The sequence below is a fragment of the Haliotis rubra genome, unplaced genomic scaffold (assembly GCF_003918875.1).
Source record: "Haliotis rubra isolate DU_JTF1 unplaced genomic scaffold, ASM391887v1 Scf123, whole genome shotgun sequence".
Classification (NCBI taxonomy): domain Eukaryota; kingdom Metazoa; phylum Mollusca; class Gastropoda; order Lepetellida; family Haliotidae; genus Haliotis; species Haliotis rubra.
The window spans coordinates 268,820-288,832 of record NW_025765148.1 but is presented as its reverse complement, the minus strand read 5'-3'; the positions used below and the strand labels follow the sequence as shown (position 1 = coordinate 288,832).

The following is a 20,013-nucleotide window of genomic DNA, read 5'->3' as shown; positions in this document are numbered from 1 at the left end:
TATAACGAACCCTTATGCACTAATAATACACAATCTACACAAATACACGCACGCACGCGCGCACACACACACACACATGCATGCATACTAATAATGATGGAACGAAACGTGTGCACATTCAGACGACCATTCAAGATCGCAACGAATAAAAAAGTAAATAAATGTAAACAATAAAATAGTTTTAAAATGAGTTCGGAAACGCAAAGCCAGTGACGTGAATCCACTGACAGAACTACGGTAACACAATGTTATCTCTGTCTGAGCAGGTAGCCGTTTGTTCTTGTGTCAGATAAGCAGCCACACCGTCAGAATGGGCCGTCTTGCTGCCTTCCTCTTTGTTTCCATGCTTGCGGGTCAGTTAATCGATTACATTGACGTTTGTTGATTACATTGAAAAAAGTCGTTTAAAATTTAGTCACTCTTGAAATATCTATTCAGAACGATACACCCGTTCTAGGTAAAATATATTCTTCTAAAAAAAGTTTTAAAATGAGTGAGTGAGTGAGTTTAGTTTTACGCCGCACTCAGCAATATTCCAGCTATATGGCGGCGGTCTGTAAATAATCGAATCTGGACGGGACAATCCAGTGATCAATAGCATGAGCATCGATCTGCACAATTGGTTTAAAAATAGGAAAGACGTCAGAGCAACTATAGTGTTCGTTAGTTTCTGTTATGTAGATTATTATCAAGACATACACTGGGCATATCCAGACCTTGACAACACGGACGTATTTATCGATGTTGTTTCAAATCTCATATGTAGTAGAGAAACTATCTTTAAAACATGGCCATGTGTTGAGCGTCTCAGCACAATTCATACATACTACTGGCAATTTAATGCACAATTGTCGGAATAATTATGAACAGACGACAGTTATTTACAACCTCCCTGTTTGTTACACCTGTCTCCGTTATAGCCGACAATCCACCACTGTTACCTGCCTGTTTGTTACACCTGTCTCCGGTATAGCCGACAATCCGTCGTTGTTACCCGCCTGTTTGTTACACCTGTCTCCGTTATAGCCGACAATCTACCGCCGTTACCTGCCTGTTTGTTACACTTGTCTCCGCTATATTATAGCTGACAATCCACCGCCGTTACCCGCCTGTTTGTTACACCTGTCTCCGTTATAGCCGACAATCTACCGCCGTTACCTGTCTGTTTGTTACACCTGTCTCCATTATAGCCGACGATCCACCGCCGTTACCTGCCTGTTTGTTACACCTGTCTGCGTCATAGCCGACAATCCGACGCCGTTACCTGCCTGTTTGTTACACCTGTCTGCGTTACAGCCGACAATCTACCGCCGTTACCTGCCTGTTTGCTACACCTGTCTCCCTTATAGCCGACAATCTACCGCCGTTACCTGCCTTTTTGTTATACCCTTTCTGTTATAGCCGACAATCCGCCGCCGTTCCCTGCCTGTTTTTGATACACCTGTCTCCGTTATAGCCGACAATCCGATGCCGTTACCCGCCTGTTTGTTACACCTGTCTCCATTATAGCCGACAATCCGACGCCGTTACCTTCCTGTTTGTTACACCTGTCTACGTTATAGCCGACAATCCGACGCCGTTACCTGTCTGTTTGTTACACCTGTCTCCGTTATAGCCGACAATCCGCCACTGTTTACTGCCTGTTTGTTACACCTGTCTGCGCTACCGCCTACAATCTACCGCCGTTACCCGCCTGTTTGTTATACCTGTCTCCGTTATAGCCGACAATCCGCCGCCGTTACCTGCCTGTTTGCTACACCTGTCTCCGTTATAGCCGACAATCTACTGCCGTTACCTGCCTGTTTGTTACACCTGTCTCCGTTATAGCCGACAATCTACCGCCGTTACCTGCCTGTTTGTTACACCTGTCTCCGTTATAGCCGACAATCCGCCGCCGTTCCCTGCCTGTTTTTGATACACCTGTCTCCGTTATAGCCGACAATCCGATGCCGTTACCTGCCTGTTTGTTACACCTGTCTACGTTATAGCCGACAATCCGACGCCGTTACCTGTCTGTTTGTTACACCTGTCTCCGTTATAGCCGACAATCCACCGCCGTTACCTGCCTGTTTGTTACACCCGTCTCCGTTATAGCCGACAATCCGCCGCTGTTTACTGCCTGTTTGTTACACCTGTCAGCGCTACCACCTACAATCTACCGCCGTTACCCGCCTGTTTGTTACACCTGTCTCCGTTATAGCCGACAATCCACTGCCGTTACCCGCCTGTTTGTTACACCTGTCTCCGTTATAGCCGACAATCTACCGACGTTACCTGCCTGTTTGTTACACCTGTCTCCGTTATAGCCGACAATCTACTGCCGTTACCTGCCTGTTTGTTACACCTGTCTCCGTTATAGCCGACAATCCGCCGCCGTTACCTGTCTGTTTGTTACACCTGTCTCCGTTATAGACGACAATCCACCGCCGTTACCTGCCTGTTTGTTACACCTGTCTCCGTTATAGCCGACAATCCGACGCCGTTACCTGCCTGTTTGCTACACCTGTCTCCGTTATAGCCGACAATCTACTGCCGTTACCTGCCTGTTTGTTACACCTGTCTCCGTTATAGCCGACAATCTACTGCCGTTACCTGCCTGTTTGTTACACCTGTCTCCGTTATAGCCGACAATCCGCCGCCGTTACCTGTCTGTTTGTTACACCTGTCTCCGTTATAGACGACAATCCACCGCCGTTACCTGCCTGTTTGTTACACCTGTCTCCGTTATAGCCGACAATCCGACGCCGTTACCTGCCTGTTTGTTACACCTGTCTCCGTTATAGCCGACGATCCACCGCCGTTACCTGTCTGTTTGTTACACCTGTCTCCGTTATAGCCGACAATCCGCCGCCGTTACCTGCCTGTTTGCTACACCTGTCTCCGTTATAGCCGACAATCTACTGCCGTTACCTGCCTGTTTGTTACACCTGTCTCCGTTATAGCCGACAATCTACTGCCGTTACCTGCCTGTTTGTTACACCTGTCTCCGTTATAGCCGACAATCCGCCGCCGTTACCTGTCTGTTTGTTACACCTGTCTCCGTTATAGACGACAATCCACCGCCGTTACCTGCCTGTTTGTTACACCTGTCTCCGTTATAGCCGACAATCCGACGCCGTTACCTGCCTGTTTGTTACACCTGTCTCCGTTATAGCCGACGATCCACCGCCGTTACCCGCCTGTTTTTTTTGTTACACCTGTCTCTGTTATAGCCGACAATCCACCACCGTTACCCGCCTGTTTGTTACACCTGTCTCCGTTATAGACGACAATCCACCGCCGTTACCTGCCTGTTTGTTACACCTGTCTCCGTTATAGCCGACAATCCGACGCCGTTACCTGCCTGTTTGTTACACCTGTGTCCGTTATAGCCGACGATCCACCGCCGTTACCCGCCTGTTTTTTTTGTTACACCTGTCTCTGTTATAGCCGACAATCCACCACCGTTACCCGCCTGTTTGTTACACCTGTCTCCGTTATAGCCGACAATCTACCTCTGTTAAATGCCTGTTTTGTCACACTCGTTCTTCTACAAATATATGCCAGTCAAATTTATAAGTTGTTTTTTTTTTTATTTGTTTCCTGGAATGAGAATACATGTAAGGTGGTCTTCCACGCCCAGTTTCGGTGCATCCTACATCTTCACAATCGACTTCTTATGAGCGAATTTTCTACAACAGTCTTCACCCAATTTTGTCAAAACAGTCGTAATTACTGTCGACCTCCTTACACCCCATTTCGCTTCAATCACTTTACACCTGACTTCGTTCAAACCGAGTTCCTTACAACCATATCCATTGCATCCGATCCAGTTAAACCCGACGTCATGACATCCGGCATCGTTGTTGAAGCTCGTTGGTGGACTCTAAAATCGAGACTCGGCAATTTGGCCAGGTTTATCTATGAACTGATGTCTACATGGGTACAACATAAGGCCATTACTAATGTCCCTTGACGTGATATTGCTTGAATATTGACAAAAAACGTTAAAAAACGCAACTGACGAATAAACACTGTCCACAGCTCCTGTTCTGTGCCAGTTGATCACACCTTTCCAAGCCTGCCAGATGAAATGTTTGGACGACCAAAACGCAACATGGCCGAACCACGCCACGCCGGAGATTTACGAATATTGCCGGACACATTGTCTTGAACACTGGTAAAAACATGATAGAAAATTAGTGATATATTTTACCCTCGTTACTCAAAACCGTTCCCAGTAACGCTTCTGCCCTGTGTTTACACAAGCACATTCATTTATAGCGGAAGCCCAGTATGTACAGTTTCCAGACTAAGGGGGTCTTACTTCAAACATAAATGTTCACTTCAGAAATTTCAGTTTTTAAATTCCAGTGTAGAGTTTGTGGAAAGTCTTTGCGATTTGTAAATTATTTTCATGGTAATTACCGTCAATACTTCACGGGTTTGTATATGTTACAGTCAATGTCTACAATCAGACAATGTGTACAATGACTGAAATAACCAGTGAATGTGTACATTGCCTGATTCACTCAGTCATTGTGTTTATTGTGTAAAATTTCCAGGCATTGAGTTTATTGTGTAAAATTTCCAGGCGCGTTTTCCCATCACGCGTGATTACATATCCGATGCAGTCGTTATTTCCAAACAGCCAATTAAACCACGGCCTGTTTTATTCCAAGAGGGACCCAGCGACCCGTGAAGTAAACACGATACCTATTGATCAATAGGTGTCCGCCCGATCTGTCGACAAATGAAAAATAGGATGTTTCTAACCGTCGACAAAACAAAAAACCCGGAGTGTCGACATCGCGTGGTCAACATACCGTGACGGTGTTAGTTAATGAAAGAGAATGTTTGCTTAGTGGTTTGCAAGTGGCTATGGTGGCTACAGTTATGCTCGTATCATGAGTAAATGAATTAAGTTGATTAAAGAGAATGTCGTTTTAACAGTTTGCAAGAGAATTAAGGTTGCAAAAACAGACTATTATTTTACGTTATGCGAGTGGAAGGATAACCATGACCAACTTGGAATCATTTGGAAAATGATGGACACAGAACCTACAATAATTTGGAAGGTTGGCACAACAAAATCAACAGGTATGCCATGAAGACACATCCGAATGTATTTGAGGTTGTGCAATGCTACAAACAGAACAGTTAGCTACTGAAGTTAAAATTCAGCAGATCCAAGGACAGCAGAGAGATCCCGCCCGTAGACGTCGCTACCGAATCATCGCTGCCAGGATTCGATCCTTGAAGGCCGACCTTCTTGCCGACAGACTTACTGACTTGAATTACACAGACCATGTGTCAGAGTTGCTTTATCTTGGCTGAACATTCAGATTACTTTAGTGCAGATATAAAGGATTTGTGGCAAGAAGAAATAACTGGACTCATCTTTTATATATTTATTACTTATACACCAGCAGAAATCACTTATTATATAAAACACACACACACAAATATATTGTGTGAGCTTTATGAAATAAATATACAAATATGTTATATTGTGTGACATATGCTACATGCATGATACATGCATGTTGTTATATTGACTGAATAAATATATTGTGTCAGCTTTATGAAATATATATATACAAATATGTTATATTGTGTGACATATGATACATGCATGTTGTTATATTGACTGAATAAATATATTGTCTACTATATATATCACACTCTGTTTTAATTGGTTTGTTAATTTTGAGAACACTGGGAGTGAAGTCACTCATGTAGAACATCACCTCCTTTTCCCGGACTGTCGACAAGTAATTTGGACGGATTATTTCTTGTTGTCGACAGTCCGGGCATAAACCGATCAATATGGATAAGATATTTTGTTATTGAATATTACATATTTTAGCAAGTTTTTCACTGTTGCAGGCAAGATTTACTATTCGGGAATCAAGGCACCCTGGGATAGACGACCATAGAGCTACTGTACAAGCTTAGATTTCCATCACATTGTGTAATAAAGGTTTTCAAACAAAACGCCAAGCATGTCCTTACGTCCTATGTCAAATAGCGTGATATTCAGACGCAAAAAGTTTCCAGATGGAATATACTCCAGGAAGGTTTGTGTCATAATACATTTTTGTCTTGTCTTTGTGCGTGTTGTTTTGGTAATATTTAGACATTATTCCTGAGATATGACGTCGACAGTTGGAATATTCGAGTCTTTACCAGGCAGTCGAGTGATAGATATTGTAACCCGAGGTCGGGGAAAGATACCACTCCCTCACCTAATACAGTCACACAAGCTGATACCGGCGAATCCCATGTTACCTATGACCACTTTCTAACTGACAAAACATCTCTCAAAGACTGTATGACAAAAGGGATGACTTCGACATTCCAAGGTAAGTAATTCCCTTTATGTGGAGCAATTTGGTGTCTATATTTCACGACTTTCTGGGTACAGTTGATCATATTCTTTCTTAAGTTGAATATTTTCAATAATTATGTGCGTATTTCTGTTAGTCGAATTCCTTTTGCATAGATCTAAATATGTAACATGTGAGGCGGATTCCCTGGTATCTCTACACTGCTAGATCAACTTGGTAAGACAGTGGAAACTTATTGGCTGCTTGACCAGTATTGACCGATATCCGGGTTAGAATTGATCTTCAGTAACCCATGCTTGTCGTATGAGGCGACTAAAGGGATCGGGTGGTCAGGCTCGTTGACTTGGTTGACATATGTCATCGGTTCCCAATTGCGCACATCGATGCTCATGTTGTTGATCACTGGATTGTCTGGTCCAGACTCGATTATTTACAGACCGCCGCCATATAGCTGGAATATTGCTGAGTGTGGCGTAAAACTAAACTCACTCACTCACTCACTCAATGATGTAAATGTGTGTTACGTCAAAAATGAAAAAGACAAGCTATTGTCTGCCCTTGTCATTACAGAGCTCTCTCCCTTTCCGGATACTCGATTCCTAGAAATAGGTCTCGATTCCAGCTGTACCCGACCCGGAGTACCCGAGTACCCGTCGCAGCCTTAGAATTCAGTGATTCATTTGTCGCCCCTGAATATGAAATATAAGTGATGTAATTGGCGTTTCAATACCGGCCTTCGCGAAACGTGATTTTGTAAACACTATCAAATAAGGCGCAAAGTGCACTTGGGCGTTCGTGTGAGTGTATTTATGAAAACATCTGAACACGATTCCAGGTTTATCGGTAACGTTTCAGAATTATTAGTGATTTTATGAAAAACTGATATCATTGTTAATTAATATGCTATTTTTGAAAGTCTATACTCCAAGTAATTATCCGATTTTGTTTGGATATGTCCGTCTGGCATCCCTTCCCATAGATGGATTTTAAGTATATTTTTACTAATCATTTCAGCAATAGGCCTAATTTCTTTTTCATTCTTCGAATGTCTTAAGTGAAGCAAATCATCTTTTAAAAATGCTATATAAATTGACGAAAACTTAGTTAGCATAAACATTGCTCTCGCAACTGATGTGTAGGAAAATAAACAAAACATCATTATGTATCTATTTCTGTTGTGAGTGATATGTAGGCCTACTTCGTAGTCACTTTGATTACATGTTATATTTGAATATCGAAACCTTTTTGTCACAGCGAACACAACACTATCTCTTGTCACAATACACGATAATATTTGGAATTTTTAACTTATTTTATAACAATATCTGAATGATAATGTTATACACTGATGGGCTCATAGAAGGAATACAATGGCACAATAGTATTTCTGTGCCGAATCGTTTCACCGTTCTATAATACCCTTATGAAATATAATACATGTTTTCCGTCCTTGAAGACATTGAAAAGAACTATCTATGCATTAAATGAAGGTTTACCTTATTAATGAGTATCGATGATATTATATTCATCTACTACAGCGTTCTATAATACACTTATGAAATATGATATATGTTTTCCGACCGTGAAGTCATTAAAAAGAATTATGCATTTTCTGCAGTCACTTGTGAATTGAACTAAATGAAGGTTCATCTGATTAATGAGTAACGTGGAAATTATGTTCATCTATAAATTAGACGCAGTTTCATGTTTTTCGAGACATCTTTCCGGACTATGCGTCTGTGAAGGCGTTCAGATAATGACGATATTGCACAGTTTTATTCATGAGATTCCTGTCAAAAGTAAGGTCGGATAATAGATCGATTTTATTCAGCAGTGTTGACCCTTGGGCCTATAGTACAATTACAGTTTGATTACTTGCACGTGGTGCTAGTAACATATTAAGTTTCTATTGGTATTGAATGCATATTTCAGATAAAAGCTATGGTATTAATTACACAACATGTATATTGTTTGATGTTAAAAGATTTGGCAATGTGCGTTCATACATTACAATTTTTGACAGACTTGGCAAATAATTAATAAATGATATTGATAGCATCTTCACGACTAGGCCATACAGTAATGACAATTTAAGGTGAAAAGTGACGTAAATTGTAATAAAAACGCAAATTGTAATACTTGCAGCAAATTGTAATAAACTTGACGTAAATTGTAATAAAAACTTAAATTGTAATAAAAATTGACGTAAATTGTAATACGCAAATTGTAATAAAAATTGACGTAAATTGTAATACTTTTCGTTGCGGTAAAATGTAATAAATATTTACGTAAATTGTAATAACAGTTTTAATCACTCGTAAATACGCGAGTGTTTGTTTTTTGTTGCATTTCATACATCAAATAAGCTTGTTAGGGCGATAACTCCAGAAAGAAATGATGGATTTTGTTCAAATTTGGTACCAAGGTATATTGGCGAGATTCACCGACACAAGTGAAATGGAGTAACCTTGAGATAATTTTCAAGGTCACAGCAAAAATCTGATGGTTTTGCCAATATAAAGATTGTTAGCGCGATAACCCAAGAAAGAATTGACAAATCTTAACCAAATGACAAAAATAATATTCGTCCTGATATAGAATCGATATAAACTGTCCTCTGTATCATGTCTTGTCGTGAATATCTTTTGAGGTTTTGATATGTATGAATATAAAGTAGGGTGGGGTGGGGATGGGTTTCTAACGGTTATATCAAATCAAATCAAATCAAATTAGACATTTGTATAGCGCTACATATCCAGAGTCCTGCTCATGTGCGCTTAGTGGAATGCTCGTTTGAAGAGGATGGTTTTGAGACACGATCGGAAACTGTTGATATTTTCCGATTTTCTGACATTTTCAGGTAATCAATTCCAGAGTACAGCACCCGGTCTGCTAAATGATCTGTCTCCGTATGTTGTGGTTCGGACAAATGGAATAGCCTAGCTGACTAGCAATGAAATGCATCACAAATTAAACTTCAGGAAACAAAATATGCAAGAAACATTTTTGTATGTTTGAGATAGGTAGAGGTCGGCTAGAATCAAACTTAGATATTAAACTGCACAAAAAGGCAATTTGAAACTACAATCGCTTTTTCAAATGACTCCCCCTTCGGTTTAATGAAAGAACTCGAGAAAGAAATGATGGATTTTGTTCAAATTTGGTACCAAGGTTTATTGACGAGATTTACCGACACCACTTGAATTTTGTGACCTTGAGGTCATTTTAAAGGTCACAGCGAAGGTGCAACAGTTTTGCACATGCCAAGCTTGGTAGCCGCGAACTCAGGAAAGAATTAATAGATTTTGATCCAATTTTATGTCAAGGTGTATTGATGGGAATCCCCCTACACCAATTGAAACAAAATATGCAAAAAACATGTTGTATGTTGGTAAAAGTCAAACTTAGATATTAAACTGCACAAAAAAGCAATTTTAAACTAGAATCGCTTGTTCAAGTGACTCCCCCTTCATGTTTACTGAAAGGGCTTGTTTTGGAGACACTACCCACCTCCTTTCAGTTGACGTCATCATAAGGATATAACTCATCCTAAAGTTTTCACTTATTCATACATGGTTTCAAGGGTTCAAACTAAATACTGAATGGTCACACAAGTGTCAGCTCTCAATATGTTGTATATCTGGACACAATGTTTTTGAAAATTTAAAATGAGGGTGTCCTCAGTCCCCGTCTAAATGTAAATCAAGCAATCCAAATCTTTGAATGTTGATGATGACGGGAAGTCATCCAATATTATGCTGAACATATTTTATATGATACTATCTGAGGGTATACCATTATCCAAGAGATAGCGCAATGGTGCAGTTGTAAGGCGTCTGCCTATCACGCTGAAGGGCCTGTTTCGAGGAGGCACCTAGGTTCGGGTCCCGAGATGGGGCACATTTGCGTAGTATCCTTGGACAAGATACTTAGATCTACACTAACTCAGTTCACCCAGCTGTAAAATGGGTACCCGTGAGTATGTGCTGGCAATGTGAGTGTTTAGTTCATTGCGCCTAACAGGCAGCATGGCTGTACAGTCCCCAGGGAGTTGAAAAAGTATCGGAAACTACGATAGTGTCCTATGATCAGGGATAGTAATGTACGTAGCATTAGGTGAGCAGGCAATGTGCCTGGATGTGAGCGGTATATAAGCGGACTATTACTATTACTAGATACCAAATGGGAGATCGTTTTCCATTTTCTTCAAATTTGCAAGAAACATAATACCCCAATGTTGTGAGGCCCCAATTCTGCTACCACAATACCCACAAGGAATTTTGGATATGACTTTGCTAATGATTCCTTCCAAATTAAATGGAAGCTGTTTTTCAAATATTGGACATCGAGAATATAGTTAGTTTGACTACTTTTTCAACGCCCCTCGTAACATACTTAAAAGAAATGAGAACGTCTAAGGAAAAAAGCATTTCGATCTCTGAATACTTCTGAGCTATTTAAATACAAAAAGCAAAGGAATAAAGTAAATAATTTGAAAAGAATAGCCAAGGGAAACTTTTAATCTATTTTTGATAACTATTTATCACTTCAGTCTACTCAATCAGGTTGTTACTACTTCATCGGGACCCATTCCCCTTCAGGTTTTACAGATTTGGATAAAGCTCAAACATTAAATGATTATTTTGTATATATAATGTATAACAAATGTCATTGTAACCGAAAAGGAGGTATCTGATAAGACCTTACCAGCAAACAAATCTAGTGGACCTGATGGCATTAGCATGAGAGTGTTAAAACGAATTTGTACATCTATAGCTGAACCTCTTTGTTTGTTGTATAATATATCACTGAGTGACTGTATTTCCTACATTGTAGAAAACGGGTAATGTTACTCCTATTTTGAAAGAAGGAAATGCATCCCTCCCAACTAATTACAGACCTATTAGTTTAATATTACCTATCCTTTGGAAAATCCTTGAAAGAATAATGGTAATAAAGCATGTGCACGACCATTTCCATGAACATAATATTTGAAGTAAATTCCAGTCAGGTTTTACTGCTAGTCATTCTACTACATCTCAACATAGACATTTATCATCCAAAACTGTGTTCCACAGGAGATATCGCTTGTGTGAGATCAAACGATATCTCCTAGGAGATATCGTTTTGACAGTAGATTTTGTACAATGCCCTGACAATGCTATGACGTCATGTACTTGATGACGTCATAATGCTATGACATCGCTGCACTGCAAGTCTAATGGCAGTACCATGTTCAGAGATGTACATTTTTCATTGAAAATTAATGAAGAGTGATTTTGGATGATAAATAGAATCTCACCCTCGTGTCTTCTGATATCAAATATATCAACACTCGTTGATAAAGTAAAAATATCCTCGGCAAGCCTCGGATATTTGTTACTTTATCAACTCGTGTTGATATAATTGATATCAGAAGACACTTGGGTGAGATTCTCTATTTATCATAATATATACTCAGTCCTAGATAATCACCACCTTTACTGTATGCTGTTTTGTGATATTTCAAAAGCTTTTTTACAGGGCATGGCATAAAGGTTTATTGCACAAATTAGAAAATGATGGTGTTCGTGGAAACGTACTTGTCTCCTAACGGCGGTTAAATCCTTAAACGGCCGTTAGGTAACCGAACGTTAAATATGCGTTGTTCAGAACATGGTTAGTCATGCCGTTAGCTAACGTCGCCGTCAAAGTTTAACAGTGTGGTTAACGTCACTGGTTAGCTTCCATATATCCCATAGTTCCGTTTCCTGTTTACTTCCGGTTTATCAAAAATGGAAACGCATACTGCCGCCTGCACCCCAAGGAAAAAGAGAAGTCGAAATTTCTCTGCTGACGAAGAGAATGTAATCCAGTCAATGGTTGAGCCCAACTCTATAGTTTATCATAGGCATGCGAATGTCGTAGCGTTACGAACGTTTTGTATTGGAACACAAGGTTCCAGCCGTTTGCATAATTTATATTTCAAAGACATATGATCCCAGCTCTGTGTGGGACTTACTTCAATTCCAGCAACAGAAAAGACATTTAAATGAAAAATAGGACTGTAACGAATACACTATGTTGCGAATATGATACATCTCACGAATATTAGGTAACGAATACGAATAATTATTCATGAATACAATACTACTGTAGTTAAGTGAGGGATGTACAATATTGAATGCCCATGTTGACAGTGTTAATCTGTCTCGTCAATAACCAGTCATCTCATGACACTCATATTTTGTATGTACTAGTTATAATTGACAGCACAGCTACAGATAAAATATGATGAATCGATGAAAATAATATTAATATTAGAAGCATGTTGTCACTGGATAGAAAATGTATAAATATTACACACAGAGTTACGCTTAGACGGCTACAGTCTTAATGAATCTTTGAATTCCCACAAGACCTATCCCTCACTATTCACTCATTAAATTGTCATGACTGTATGGCCAAGTCGTGAAGATGCTATCAATATCATTTATTAATTATTTGCCAAGTCTGTCAAAAATTGTAATGTATGAACGCACATTGCCAAATCTTTTAACATCAAACAATATACATGTTGTGTAATTAATACCATAGCTTTTATCTGAAATATGCATTCAATACCAATAGAAACTTAATATGTTACTAGCACCACGTGAAAGTAATCAAACTGTTATCGTACTATAGGCCCCAGGGCCAACACTGCTGAATAAAATCGATCTATTATCCGACCTTACTTTTGACAAGAATCTCATGAATAATACTGTGCAAAATCGTCATTATCTGAACGCCTTCACAGACGCATATTCCGGAAAGATGTCTTGAAAAACATGAAACTGCGTCTAATTTATAGATGAACATAATTTCCTCGATACTCATTAATCAGATGAACCTTCATTTAGTTCAATTCACAAGTGACTGCAGAAAATGCATAATTCTTTTTAATGACTTCACGGTCGGAAAACATATATTATATTTCATAAGTGTATTATAGAACGACGCAACGATTCGGCACAGAAATACTATTGTGCCATTGTATTCCTTATATGAACCTATCAGTCTATAACATTAGCATTCAGATATTGTTATAAAATAAGTTAAAAATTCCAAATATTATCGTGAAATATGACAAGAGATAGTGTTGTGTTCGCTGTGACAAGAAGGTTTCGATATTCAAATATAACATGTAATCAAAGTGACTACGAAGTAGGCCTGCATATCACTCACAACAGAAATAGATACATAATAATGTTATGTTTATTTTCCTACACATCAGTTGCGAGAGCAACGTTTATGCTAACTAAGTTTTCATGAATTAATACAGCATTTTTAAAAGATGATTTGCTTCAATTAAAACATTCGAAGAATGAAAATGAAATTAGGCCTCGAATCCGGGTCGGGTACAGCTGGAATCGAGTCCTATTTCTAGGAATCGAGTATCCGGAAAGGGAGAGAGCTCTGTAATGACAAGGGCAGACAATAGCTTGTCTTTTTCATTTTTGACGTAACACACATTTACATCATTGAGTGAGTGAGTGAGTGAGTTTAGTTTTACGCCGCACTCAGCAATATTCCAGCTATATGGTGGCGGTCTGTAAATAATCGAGTCTGGAACAGACAATCCAGTGATCAACAACATGAGCATCGATGTGCGCAATTGGGAACCGATGACATATGTCAACCAAGTCAACGAGCCTGACCACCCTATCCCTTTAGTCGCCTCATACGACAAGCATGGGTTACTGAAGATCAATTCTAACCCGGAAATTCACGGGTTGTACATCATTGGTATTGTCCAATTAATGGAGCATAGTTTTAATGACTGTAATTTATCTGTGCATGAGCAGTGAGTAGTTAAGTTAAAGTAGCAGCAGGAACAAAACGTTCGTTGTTATAATGAGGAGTGTAAGTAATGGTGTTACTCTCTATATTGGTTAAACAGACGTAAATTAAATAGCTTGGGGTCAGTTTTAATGTCTTATTGTTTTCTACAATAATCTCTGTCAAATCGTGATTGAATATTCAGAAAGTTGACACGAATGTATTTCTTACATTTCCGGGTACTCGATTCCGATTCGGGTACGTACATGCGGGTACTCCATTCCATTGTTTCCTACTCGTCCCACCCCTACTGAATTCCTCATACATTTTAGAATCTAATTACAACTGGTCTTTTTGGCACCAATACCAAGTGTCTAGATAAAGTGAAACAAAAATATTGGGGGTGGAAACAACTGCTGTGCTCGAAAGACAACACCTGTTTGAAATGTAAACAAAGACAATTTCAGACTTTACACTGTGTAGCATTTTCTCAAATTTTCAGACACCCATTTGCATGGAAAGAGCATAGTAGCAAGAAATAGGAAATTAAAAATAGATACAATACAGGAATGTGATGTGTTTACACGAAACTGTCAAGTTTCTGTGCTGCGTGACGCCATGACTGGCGCAAAATCACGCAGAACGACAACGGTAATAATCGGCATTTCTGGCTTCTTCTCTATCTTAAAATGGGAGTGTATTTGGCAATTTCTCTGAGGTGAAGGTCGGTAGAATAAGAGTATACACAATCACCATATCCCGCCGATTACACTTTCAGTATCATAATGTAATCGTTCGGATATTTTTCATGAAACTAATTTAATTATCTACATGTAGCCTTGTTCAATATCATATCATACGTGGGTATAGGGTGTACGTGTTATATTCTTTGAAAGTGTTTGTTTGAATAATATTTACAGAAGAAATTCACACATTTAGTGTAGTAAAGCATATATAAACCTTTCCACAAGTGCTAAAAGATGAAACGTAGGCATCATGTACTTGTACAACATGTATTTTAGTTCCTATGATGTGCATAGATACAGTTTCGTATGTAACTCTTCGTCAGAATAATTTCCAATATCGAAGTCCAGTCAACGATACACCCTATCCTTTCTTTGCTGAACTGTCCTCATGAAAGCAGTGTTAGCCATGAACGCCATTTCCGAGTTAACCACACTGTTAAAAAGTTAGCGGCGGTCCTTAGGTGTGTTAACTTAACGTCACGTTAACAGCCTGTTAAAAGTTAACCGAGTTTTGAACAACAAGATAACCCTCTGTAATTAGGTAACAATCGGTTAAATGTACTTAACGGCTGGTTAAAAGATAACCGAGTTTTGAACAACCGGGCCCTGATAGACGACAGTGTGTCTCTGTTAATGGAACATTATATTATGAAAAACTAAATGTTACTGCAGGGGTTCCTCAAGGATCTGCCCTTGGTTAATTTGTGTTCCTTGTATATATCAATGATTTACCTGGAAATTTACACAATATCACAATAATGTTGGCCGATGACACATCAATCGGTGTTGCGGGAAAATATGTAAAATCCATAGAAGCAACTCTCAACTATGATTTAGCCCAATTGAATAAATGGGCAGAAAAGTGGTGTGGTGTATTCTAACGGTATATCTAGCATACTTTAGACATAGAGGGGGTGGTGGTGGTTCTAACGGTTATATCTCAAATACATGTAGAGGCGGGAGGCGTAACGGGTATGAACAACAATAAAAACTTTCATGCATTTATGACCCACATTTTCGAACCTTTTATCAGTCTCTAAAAGGGAGCTGGCAATAGATTTTAATGAGTTCGTCCTTCAACCCTGGAAACCTTTTAATATGGTTGATTAATCCTTTGTCATTTATAAAAAAAAGTAGTGAGGTTGTGCTTTATTGTTATAGATTTCTAAAATATATTGACACTATTGGGACGTTGGTAACTGTCATCAGACATTATTTGACGACATTTCTCGTGGTTTGAATATAGCCGACTTTATAGAAGATAAATATCAGTTTACAACACAACTGCCTAAATCTTGGTATTTTCGAAATCAGAGAAGGGATATGCCGATATTTAGCTCGTTAACCTAGCATATTATGGTCACGAATATAATTTTCTATTTATTAACGAAGTCTTTAATTGCGGAAATTACGCGATAATCTACTTTCCAAAAAAGGCAGGCTCCCCGTCATCGTTGTATTTAGAAGGCGGCTTCTTAGAAGCAACGTGACGTCATAATATTGTTCACGATGTCATGTCACCATGACAAAGTGATATTTTACCCGGTGCATATCGCATGAAAACAAATTATCCCCGATAATGTTATAAGCATTGTTATTATCATTCTTTGAGGTTAATGCCACCCGTTGAATTCTTTGTTGTATTTTGAGCGGTGAAACTAAATAAATGATTTCTTTGGTCTACCCATAACAATTAAGGTGTCAACTTCCACTGTATACCTTACAGAAAGAAGTTTTGACTTTACTTTGATAACGAGCACATCTGATCGATTCCTTGAAGCAAATGATGCAATTCAATATCATTTCTACATTTTATTTTAAATGCATCAATCAAATACAACAAATGAGGAGACAGACTGACTGCTATGTGGCAAGGAATAACCAGGCGCCACCGATTTATGATATCCTTAGCAAATGTAACTTAAAATTCCCTCTCATAAAAATACAATAATATGTAGTAAGATGATGAAGAAAATAATACGAAGCATATTAAACTATGACAACGCAATATATGAATATATGATCGAAACATAAATCATAATAAATCACATATGATTAAAACATTAAATTAACTTCAAATATGTCATTGCGTCAACATTGAAAATAATTCGAAAATGAAGAAAAAGAAACGTACATTTCAAAGCGTAAGCTAATAATATCCTGTTATTTTGGGATATGCTATGAAGAATTTCAAAATGTAATAGAAATATTAAATTATTGAAAGCTATTGCTCGTAAATTATGTCCTTGCGTCAACATCGAAAATAACTCCATAATGAAAAACAATTAACTTTAATTTTCGAAACATACACAAATAATCTCTGGCTTTTTTAAGACGTGTCACGAATAATTTCACAGCTGGTAGAATTAACATGAAATTATAGAAACCATATGCTAACAAAAATTTGAAAATTAGTAATGACAAAGCGTTTGTCACAAACATATAGCTATTACCCCCCGCCACATGTCGATATCTGAATGTAGCAATTATCCTCTGTCTGACCCTCAAAATTATGTAAACGTTACCGAAACTGTCACCTGATGCCTTGATACAAAATGCGGCCTACCTTTAGAATACGGCACCACAAACTTTAAAATACGTCATAATACCCTTTTACGTAATGTTATGTGATTTTGTTCGAAAGCACGTTCTCGAAACAATGCCCTATGACGCCTGCATGGCAACACAGTTGTCTGGCTCCGCGAGTGCGTATAAGCTCCGCTCACTGGTGTTTCATCTCTACGAGCTATGTCATTGCATAAGCCCAACGATGTTGAGAGTTTCCAGTAGTTGTATACCGGCGGATGCGCAATATTTTGCAAGCACCAGTTTGAAATATTTTTCTTTTTTCACTAATACGCTCATATTTATTTGTATTACGGGCTGCTGAGGTGTTATGTTTTGCGTATTTTGTATGTTGTAATTTTTTTAATTTACATATCTATTTTTGTCATTCAGTAATTTGCACCATTACATAGAAAAGTGTTTTATTAGTATTTTATTTTTTTCGAAGCGGTAATAATGCATTACACTAGACACGTCAGTCGTGTTTGTGCCGGTTCGGTCAATGCATTCTATTTATTAGGATTAATTCAAGGGATTGGGGTTAGGGCTAGGGCTAGGGCTAGGGCTAGGGCTAGGACTAGGACTAGGACTAGGACTAGGACTAGGGTTGGGGTTAGGGTTTAGGGTTGGGGACCTAATGCAATATAGTAGGTACATGTCCGGTGGTTCTGTCAATGCATTCTATTTATTAGGATTATTTCAAGGGGTTAGGGTTAGGGTTAGGGCTGAGGGTTTAGGGTTTAGGGTTTAGGGTTAGGGTTAGGGTTAGGGTTGGGGACCTAATCCAATATAGCAGGTACATGTCCGGTGTAATACGTGAGTACCATTTGTTGTTTTTCCTTTTTGCATTTTAATACTTTTTTTTTCACACAAAAACGGGAAATCAAAAACGTCGAAAGTACATTATGAAATGGTTTAATGTAGAAATTTTGGGCTAATGGAAATTGGTCTGGGAATTTGCACTCAAGCCTCTTTCACACGCAACATAAATTTTGTAAACTCACCCGAGTGCCGTCACTACACATGCTCATGTCTCCCTCGTTCTTTAGTGCGATCCACATTATCCTTACAGTGTTCCCTACATCACTTTTCTGTCACAAAATCACCGATTTATATAAAAGCGCGTCATTCATGCATGCACCGTGAAATCTACGTCTGACGCCTGACGTCAACAACCCTTTTCAGTTTGAGGCATATCGGCTCATTCCACGCCACACGTTAATTTGTAGATTACGGAATGGGACGAGTGTGCCAAATGGCATCGGATCCATTCGGCAATTGTCCGGAGAATAAAATCACGAGACACCAAGTCTACCCGTAGCATTCGTAATTGTCCGTGACCTATTCGACTCTTTCCGTTCATTTCCGTGACGTCACAGGAATGACTCGATAAATTTGCACATTGCGCAACAGTGTGGACGTAGCTCAGTCGGTTAGCTGTCGAGCTAACAACCCGAAGGTCGCGGGTTCGCGTCCGACGGGTTCTCACAAACTGGTTGCTTGTCTTAAGGACACGTGACCTACGGCAGAGATCGTCCTCACGAGAAGTTGTGGTGCTGTATTCTAAAGGTGCTCCCAAAATGCAAACAAATTCCATCCTTTAGGTTTGGAGATATCCAAGAATACTCGCTGTGACCTTGAAAATAATCCGAAGGTCACTGAATTCGACTGGCGTTAGACGATACTCCCAACGCATCTTGGTACTACCTTTAAGCAAAACATATTAATTCTGTCTTGTATTTTCGCACTAAAAAGTTAGACATGTGCAAAACACTTTTCACTGTGAACTTAAAATGAGCACAAGTTTCCCAATCAATTGGTGTTGGGGGAATCCCGCCAATACACCTTGATATAAAATTGGATCAAAATCTATTAATACTTTCCTGAGTTCCCGGCTACCAAGCTTGGCATGTGCAAAACTGTTACACCTTCGCTGTGACCTTTAAAATGACCTCAAGGTCACAGAATTCAAGTGGTGTCGGTAAATCTCCAATCTCCAGTCAATAAACCTTGGTACCAAATTTGAACAAAATCCATCATTTCTTTCTCGAGTTCTTTCAGTAAACAGAATGGGGAGTCATTTGAACAAGCGATTGTAGTTTCAAATTGCTTTTTTGTGCAGTTTAATATAAGTTTGATTCTAGACGACTTCTACCAATCTCAAACATAGCATATTTTGTTTCCTGAAGTTTGTGATGCATTTTATTGCAGATTTTACGTTTTTTGGGAGTACCAAGCCAAGATACAAAGTCTCACAAAGTGGGGACCGTGAGGCTGCAACATAGCAAAACCAATTTGCTTGAGGCTGACAGATAATATGTAGAAATATAAAACATAAAAACAGCTGTATTTGTATCATATTCTAGGTGAGGTTGACTACTATTTGAACGCCCCTCGTAGTTATACCCGTTAGAACACCCACCCACCTCTCCGACTCTACATGCATGCAAGTGTGTTAGATATACCCGTTAGAAACCCACCGCCACTTTATATGTATACATATCAAAACCTCAAAAGATATTTGCGAAAAGACATGATACAGAGGACAGTTTATATCGATTATACATCAGGAC

General features: G+C 39.0%; 1 long non-coding RNA gene across 1 annotated transcript; it reads left to right on the top strand.

The window, feature by feature from the left end:
• The first annotated feature begins 262 nt into the window (after positions 1-262).
• Positions 263-5,982, top strand: LOC124266086. Its single transcript, XR_006895629.1, has 3 exons — positions 263-353; positions 4,024-4,159; positions 5,869-5,982. It is a non-coding gene; the product is annotated as an uncharacterized LOC124266086 (long non-coding RNA).
• The last annotated feature ends 14,031 nt before the right edge of the window (positions 5,983-20,013 follow it).